The sequence below is a fragment of the Neopelma chrysocephalum genome, unplaced genomic scaffold (genome assembly GCF_003984885.1).
Source record: "Neopelma chrysocephalum unplaced genomic scaffold, ASM398488v2 Primary Assembly neopelma1_188, whole genome shotgun sequence".
NCBI classification, from domain to species: Eukaryota; Metazoa; Chordata; class Aves; order Passeriformes; family Pipridae; genus Neopelma; species Neopelma chrysocephalum.
Genome location: NW_020897850.1, coordinates 2,758,435 through 2,766,795, shown reverse-complemented (window position 1 = coordinate 2,766,795; position 8,361 = coordinate 2,758,435). Strand labels below are relative to the sequence as shown.

Here is an 8,361-nt window from a genome sequence, read left to right as displayed (position 1 = left end):
TTATCTTTTACTGCCAAATGATTTATTAGAACTCAGAGCCAAAACAGATAAAAGCCCTAGGGAAGTACTGTATCTTTCAAAGAGTTAAGCTCTAAGAGGACTTAAATGCTCCAGACAGGAGGGCTGGGGTTTGGGAGGAAGGTGAGGAGCACTCTTGCCAAACAAATAAAGATTTCCCACACATATGTCAATGCAATTCTCTGCATCAATACCTGAAAAAGGAGCAGGCATTAAAGAAACGCACACTTAAAGCCATGACTAACGAGGATACTTTTGTATCCCAGAGTCTGGATTAGCCAATGAATCTTTCCAACTCTCTAACTTGAAGAATAGCATTTGGCACAGTGCGCTGCCATCTGCCAGCCCTTTCTTTAGCTCCCTGCATTCCCCGAGGTGCTGCCTGGAGCTGCCCCGCAGTGCCCCGCACAGCAACTGCAGACAGCAGGGAATGCAGACAGACATGCAAAGTGGTTAAAAGGGGAAAGCCGGCTCTGTGCCGGGCTGGGGAACAGGTGGATCTGGATATTGGGAGCTGGAGAAACCAGGCTTCTGTTACACACGGCTGGGCCGCAGCCTTTGCACAAGCACGGGGTATTCTGGTGAAAGTCAGACACAGTAACCTCGTAGTAACCTCTAGTCTGGCTCACAGCCACCACGGAGGACTCTGGAGGACTGTCCCTTGGTGCTGCATTGATTAGATTTCTTCCCATAATACAGCCAGTGTTTTTGCTCAGTAAACCTTACTAACAATTGAATTAAGGATAAAGAGTGAAAGGGGAAATAAAAGCTGATCTCCATGTGAAAATGGGCCATAAAATTAACAAGGTTCTCAACATCAAGTAATTCTGTCTGCTCTATTGTGGCCAGAAAATCAGAGCCTGTAAAATACTTACACAAGCAAGGAGGAAAAAAGAACCAATAAAAATATTCCAGAATTTATGCAGCAAGTTGAATGTTTAAACACACAACACCTAAGAAATATAAAAGTTTAACTTCCCCTACTACATTTAAATATTTCCTTGTCCGTATATTATACATGCATCATTTTTGGATACTAGTTATGTTGGCAAACACACATTTTCCACAATCTTTTATGGTGCTGGGGAAATGCAAATATACAAGTCTCCTGATTTCCAAGTCTTGCAGCATCAACACTACATAGAAAGCATGTTTACAAGAACAACCAAAAAAGCCACACACTGTTAAATAAAATGTGGATGATAACCTGAGACATACCAAGTCCACAGTATAGTAATTTTTCCTCTAAGAATATCAATGCATGGAGGTATGACAACCCCAGCACACTCCCAAATCTTGCTGGATACTGAGAGTGCCCCACTGTGGATCACCAGTATTCTTTGCTGGAATGATCCTTAATTGCTGGAAATGGAACCAAACTCCAAATCATTGTCACTGCAAAGACAATGGTAACACTGAACATTCCAAATGAACAGCCTCCATTCCTTTAAGAAAGGAACACCACTTTCTATCAATAATGAATCATCCAGGCTCTGAATAACAATTATAACACTCACCTACTTGGTAATTAATGTAAGAGAAACTATGATCTTTCTAACATAAACATAACCTACTACTGAGTATTAGAGCTGAAAGGATGAACAGGGTTGTCATGACTTCAGCCATCCACACTGCATGAGAACTGATAAAGTAAGTAAACTAAGTATACTGCAATACCTAGAGAAAAAGGAGCACAGAATACATAGGACTGCTTTAATAAGGCATGTGGGAATACACAGACAATTCATTTATACCTTCTCTAATAACAGGTGCTTTCAGAAAGGTCTGTCACCCCAAAGTGATGCACAGAGATAGCAAGGCTGGTATAGTATGCAAGGTTCATTTGGAAAGGTTTAGACCTGCAGCAGAACACCAGACTAGATCTTAAGCAGATCTACTCAAGCTACCCATGTTATCACAACTGGGACCTAATAATATCACAGAGAAACAATGATAATGACCTTTAAATACTGGCATTTGTTCGAGGTTTTCTCCCTGAGATCTTTTATATGAATGACTCTGGTAAAGTAATGTCAAGAAGCAACAATCAGACACAAAATAGCCAAGTAAAAAGTCATCACCACAAGAAGATGTTGCATGTTAGCAAGCCTTTTCACTTCTGGAAACACAGGCAGTACAATTTACAATTCTGTTTAAAAAGCTGGTATTTCTGACCCTATAACATGAACTGTGGTAAAGGAATGAAAGCTGCCCTTCACCTGGCACTAACTCACATTCCCACTGCTGCTCTGTAATGGCCTTTGGAGGGTCCAAACACTGGGCAAACTAATTGCTTGCAAACTACTTGCAATCTATGTTCAGAGGGGGAAAGTCTTGCTTAAAAATAATTTAAAAAATCAAATAAAAAATAACCTCAAGAATTTTCATGAAAGCAAATGAGATTTTTCATGAAGGTCCTTTATGTGTTTAGGAGCTTAAAACAATTGTGTTGTATAAATACAATACAGTTTGCACAAATGGCCCTTCAAATATTCCAACACAACTCAAGTTTCCTGAGTGCCACACTCTTTCTATATCCAACAACTCCTTTTCAGAAAAGGCTCAGAAAAGGATCAGACACTTGATATACTCCACTGTGACACTTTGCCCTCTACCACTCAAACAAGCAACATATGCCACTGTAGGATGAATTCAACATACACTAACCACAGACCCCAGCAAGAGGTCTATGAAGTCTTTCATTTGTGCCATCTAAGTATGGTAAATTAAACCCCTATATGTTTATAAGTTTATCTGACATATAGATGTGCAATAATTTACAAAAACATGGGTATCAACATCACTAAGAACAAGCTGCTTGCATGAACTGCTGAGAAAAGTGGAAGGCTGGATTCTCCCCAGAAATGGAGGCTGGATTCTGCAGGGAACCTACCCAGTTTCCCATGCACTGCACTGCCCCAGCATTTAGGGGAACTCTAGGCCTTTCCCTGGCCTTGGGCACAACAACAGTCAACAGCCCTTCTTGGAATTCTTGGAAAGCTGCAGAGCTCAGCTGAGAGATCCCAAAAGAGAGTTATTAATGAAGGCATTGTTAGCTGTGTGCTCTGCTGGTGGAATACAGCGTGCCTGCTATTTCAGAACAGAGAACCCTGGCCAGCATTGTCCTCCCCAGTTCATTGTATGGCCCATGTGCCATGGGAGTAACAGAAGGGACAGTGCAAGTCCCACGTTCCTTCCAGTTTCTCTGTCAGCTCTGAACACAGTTTGTGACACCACACTAACAAGCTGAAGGCAGTTTGCAGAAGGTATGTGCAGATAACTCACCTCAAGCACTTCAGCTACCACACAGAGAAGTCTTCCTTTCTCCTCAGAGTGCCTGTCTGCAAGACACACTCTGGTGGCTCACACACAGTAATCTGATGGTTGAGAGTTCAGCTAAAAATAGATGGCAATAAAGTTCTGCCAAAAGAGGTGTCTGCTCTGGATCGTTCCACCAGCAAATGGTGTTTCCAAAAGCTCCGTGTGGAACCGCCCACATGGCTGCTCTCCAGATGTTGGCCATGCAGACATCTCAAGGAAGCAGAACATGCCTGCTGCCTGTTAAAATGAAACACGTAATGGGAAGAGACCTAGGGGAGCAGACAAACAGAAAATACAAGCCCTCCTAACTGCTATTTCAGAAAAATCCTTTCAGATATTGACTAAGATACGGCTTATCAAAGCAGCAAATAATTTAAAGAAGTCTTGACACAAATGTCTTGTTTGAATCCTGCCTGCTGGGACAGCTGTCCCTAGAAGGATGCACTTACATGTACACATCACAAAAACACAGCTAGGAATGCTAGGAATGCATAAGGCTGGCCAGGACTATCATAAGCTGCCTGGTACTTTGAAGGCACTTTCAACTTTTGAATTAACGGAAAAACACTTCTTAATCCCCCAAGGAAGCCGGATTTCAGACACCATGTAAAAAAATGCTCTCCTGGAAGAGGAAACCAAATGTTATTAACTTCTAGGTCCACCTTCAGAGAATTGACTAGAAATCCAGATGTCTTAACTCTGTAACCTGTGATCCGTGTCCACATCATCCGCGCTTTTGGCTCCAATTTCACCTCAACTAAACTTGCTTTGCACTGAGTTATTATATAAACACCTACTGTTCAACTGAAACCAAAAATCTCTTTCAGACCTTCCCCCTCTATCTATCTTGGGGCAACAAGCATGTTTGAAACTACCTAGTAACTCACATGAGATGATGCCGGGCAGTTCGGTCCAACGCGGTGGTCCTGCCATTTTCATCACTGAAAACATCACTGTTTCTTGCTGATCCTTTAAAAAAAAGCAAAGCCTTACATCAATACAACCACTGAGGGTCAGTCTCAGAAAATAAGTGACCCAAGAAAAAGCCCACTCATGAGAAAACCCACAGGGAAGAGAAAATAGAGGTATTATAAAGGTATGCTTTTACTGGAGCTGGTTATTTGCTGGAATATGGTGCCGATACTTTTATTCTCAAGTTGTGTTAAAAACCCTCTCAGCTAATATGCTGTTAACATGACTGAGTTATGCAGTTCACCTTTTTATCACTAACAACATTGACAGGTATATTTGGAGCATATTGGAGGATCTTCAAAGTAATTTATAAGCACTGATGCTAAGGAAGCATTAATCCCTATTTTGCAGGTGAAGAACAGATGTACAAGACAGTGTGCTTTTGTGTGAATCACTGTGGCAGAGGCAGAAACCCAACCTGAGTTACAGACAACTTCTATTACCCCTAGGGGATATAAACAGCTTTCTGAAAAAGCATGGGAGGCATGGGAAGCTGTCCTGAGAAATAAACAGAAAGAACTAATTTCCAGTGTAATCCCCTTAAAAGGAGGTCTAGCATCTGTACACAACTCCCACCTCAAAAGCCAAAATCACACCCAAGAACAAACAGCACGTGCAGTATTTTTAGAGAGAACTTTAGTTAGGTGAGGCAATTTCTGTGTCCCACCTTGCTCAGTCCATGACAGCAACCCCTACCCGGCAACTGGCCTTGTTTGGAGGATATACTCCTTGTTATGTAATTCCAGATATTTCTTGCAGCTTTAAGCTTTTACTGTACTTACATGGGTGAGAAAGAAAGGAAGAATGACTCTACAGAAGGAGTTTCAGATGCTTTATTTTTACTGCCAAACACACCGTTTTCTGAGGTGTTTGGCACTAAGGGTGCAATGTATTAAAATGATTGATTGATTGCATTTTAAAAATAGAAGTACTGTTCTGATACTGGGATTAACTATTATCATTAAGATATGGCAGAATTTTAAACAGCCTTGAAGGTGCACCCTACTGTGAATGTAAGGCACCCTTCCCCACGTTACACACACAAACCAGATAATTTCATAAAAGAACCAAGTAAACACCACTAACTTCACTCCTCACATGGTGAGTATTACATCCCTAGGACCACAGGAACAACTCCATTGTGTCCCTTCAATTCCCATCACACATTTTTAGTTTGCTTTCAGCAAATTTGTAGCCTCCCTCCTTTTTTCCAAAGAACATTATGTGTTGCTCCATTAAAGAAGCTTAATTATAGCTTTTTTGAAGGTTCTTATTTCTAGATATCCTATATATTTTTATCAAATCTTGGTTATCAAAGGGGCTGCAAATAATATTTGGAATAAATGGCTGTGCTAGAGTAGTTCCATTTCTTCCCAGTAGCTGTAGGGGCCGTGCTTTGGGTTTGTGCTGGATCAGTGCTGGTAACACAGGCATCTTTTAGTTCTTGCTAAGCAGGGCCTGCACAGAGCCAAGGCCTTTTCTGCTCCCCACTCACCCCACCAGCGAGGGGCTGGGGGGCACAAGGACTTGGGACAGGACAGGACAGGACAGCTGATCCCAGCTGGGCACAGGGACATCCCAGACCAGGTGGGGTCATGCTCAGCACACAGAGCTGGGGGAGAAGGAGGAAGGGGGGATGTTGGAGTGATGGCGTTTGTCTTCCCAAGTCACCGTGACCGTGGTGGAGCCCGGCTTTCCTGGGATGGCTGAGCACCTGCCTGCCATGGCAAGTGGGGAATGAATGTCCTGTCTGGCTTTGCTTGTGCACAGCCTTTCCTTTCCCTATTAAACTGCCTTTAATCTCAACCCCCGGGTTTTCTTCCTTTTACCTTTGTGGTTCTCTCCCCATCCCACGGCAGGGGAGGGCACGGGTAGCTGTGAGGGGCTGAGCTGCTGCTCAGGGTTAAACCACAACAACAGCATAATTTGGTGGCCCAGTACAGTGGAAGCAGGTTCTGATTGAGAGCTGGGTGAGTGACTGCAGCTACAGGGAGACACTGCCAGCAGCACATTCGTGCCAACAGAAAAGAACAGTTGATGGCATCTACCCAAGGTCAGCTCCTCAAATTCGGGAGCTGGTTTTCTTCCAGACACTGTAAAGTCGCTTGTTTAAACGCAGCCAGTCGGCAACAATTAAGTGTCTAAATAAAACATGCAGATTTGGTGCTCCTTTTGAAAGCCCCTCCGTGCCACGTTGTTTATTTTCCGTTTCTCACAGTGTTCATTATCCAACAATCAGGCCACAAAATGGCGGTCGCAGCGAGGCAGACATTTTGTGAGTGCCTCATTAAAGCCCGGCGGAACAAAGGAGCAGCCACCCGAGGAGCCAAAGGGAGCTCTGCAGCCAGCCAGCCTCCCAGCAAACCCGCCACCTTATTTGGAGCAAAGTTAAAACCAAGCTGCACCGAGAAGCCACCTGAGAGCGTTTTACCAGCGTGCAGGCAAACACGGTCGAGGGCGGCCCTTTCCAAGCCTCTCACTTCGGCGAGTGCAGCTCGTGGCCCAGCTGAGCAGAGACTCTGCCCTGCCCGTCTACTGGGAGCCATATGGACTCAGGACCACCCATTGACAGTGACTCAGGCACTGTAATCTTAACCACATTCTTCCCTTGAAAGTCCAGACACCAATGTTTTCTATTACAGCTCCACGAACTTCACAGTCTTCAGCACAGCTTTAAAAGCACTTGCAACAGAACCAGCACAGGAACACTTAAAGAATGGAGCCTCCACCTCCATCGCAGCAGATGACTTCTCATTCCAATTTAACTCTCATGTCCAATAAGCTAGGGACAGCTAAAGCACAAGAAAGTAATACCACAGCTGATAAAAGCAAATAGCACCAAGAATTAATAAGCACAATCTTTTTCTTTTTTAATTGTGTGCTCACCAGCCTCCTCATAGAAGTATTAGCAACTGATGGATCATAAGAAGCAAATATGCAAATCTTTAGGAAAAACTGCAAAGCACATGCTATTCATTAAAGATTTAGGTACCTGCCAAATCACAGGCTTAGAGATTCAGATAATTTTACTCCGTTTCCTGAGGGAAAAGATAAAAAACAAACCACCTAAAAAACAAAACCCAAAACCTTTCTAACCTCAAAAAATTATGCTTTTGTCACCCTCCTATAAATAAAATATGGCTGAGGGGATTTTGCTTGCGGTTTTTTTAATGACAAAAAACAATCAAAGCCACTGAGCTAATGATATATTTGAAAAGGGTGATAGGTGTAAAAAACCTCAAGTCACCCTGGACTTGTATAATAAAAGAAAATAATCATTGTTAATTTTAATGCAGCTCTGACTTTGAGGGACCTGTAATACAGGAATGAAACCCAACAAAACAGGTAAGGAATAAATGACACAGGCATGCTGAAAACACAGGCATTACACAGGTACACTGAGGCTAGAAGAGATCAGGCTGAAGCATTTCTGTTCCCTCTGTTCCTACGAAGACTCGTGCTCCAGTGTGATACTGCTATTTGATATTCAATGAACCAGGGCATGGAACAGGCAACTGAATGGGGACAAAGGGCTGGCCCTCACAAGCCAAAGTTAGGAAACCCTTTGCAGCATGCAGGTGGCAGGTGAACCAGCTACCTGGGAAAACAGTCCGAAGAAGCTTATTTTGAAACTTTATCTCTTTGAAGAAAGCCTGTGAGCCTGACTGTTGAAAGAGAACTACTCTGAGGTTCCAGAGAGAACAGAAAAGAGAAGTTCTCAGAAAAGAGAAGAATTTAGCCTACAGTTTACATAGGACTGTGAGGCATTTGCCAGTAACCTTCTGCTTTTAGCTGTGAGACATTTCCAAGCCACACGCTGACCCTTCTCTTATGGGAAACTGAGAGACACAGCCAGTGCGAGGGGCTTTGTCTGGCTTTGTTGTGCCACCTAGAGCTGTGGTACAACAGGAGAGGAGGAGGATCCCTGCCTGGGACAGGCACAATTGGGATGCTGTTCCCACGCAAGATGGTGCTGGTGCTGGTGCAGGCCCCGTGGTGTCCGACAGCTCTGGGCAGCCCTGCTCCATGGACACGCTGTTCCCAGGTACC

General features: G+C 43.6%; 1 long non-coding RNA gene across 4 annotated transcripts in view; it reads right to left on the bottom strand.

Annotated features, from left to right (window-relative positions):
• Positions 1–8,361, bottom strand: part of LOC113976896 — a 137,436-nt gene that overhangs the window by 3,766 nt on the left and 125,309 nt on the right. For all 4 annotated transcript variants that reach the window (XR_003537200.1, XR_003537203.1, XR_003537202.1 and 1 more), the window contains one exon: positions 4,227–4,308. This is a non-coding gene — a long non-coding RNA (uncharacterized LOC113976896). The remainder of the gene's footprint in view (positions 1–4,226; positions 4,309–8,361) is intronic.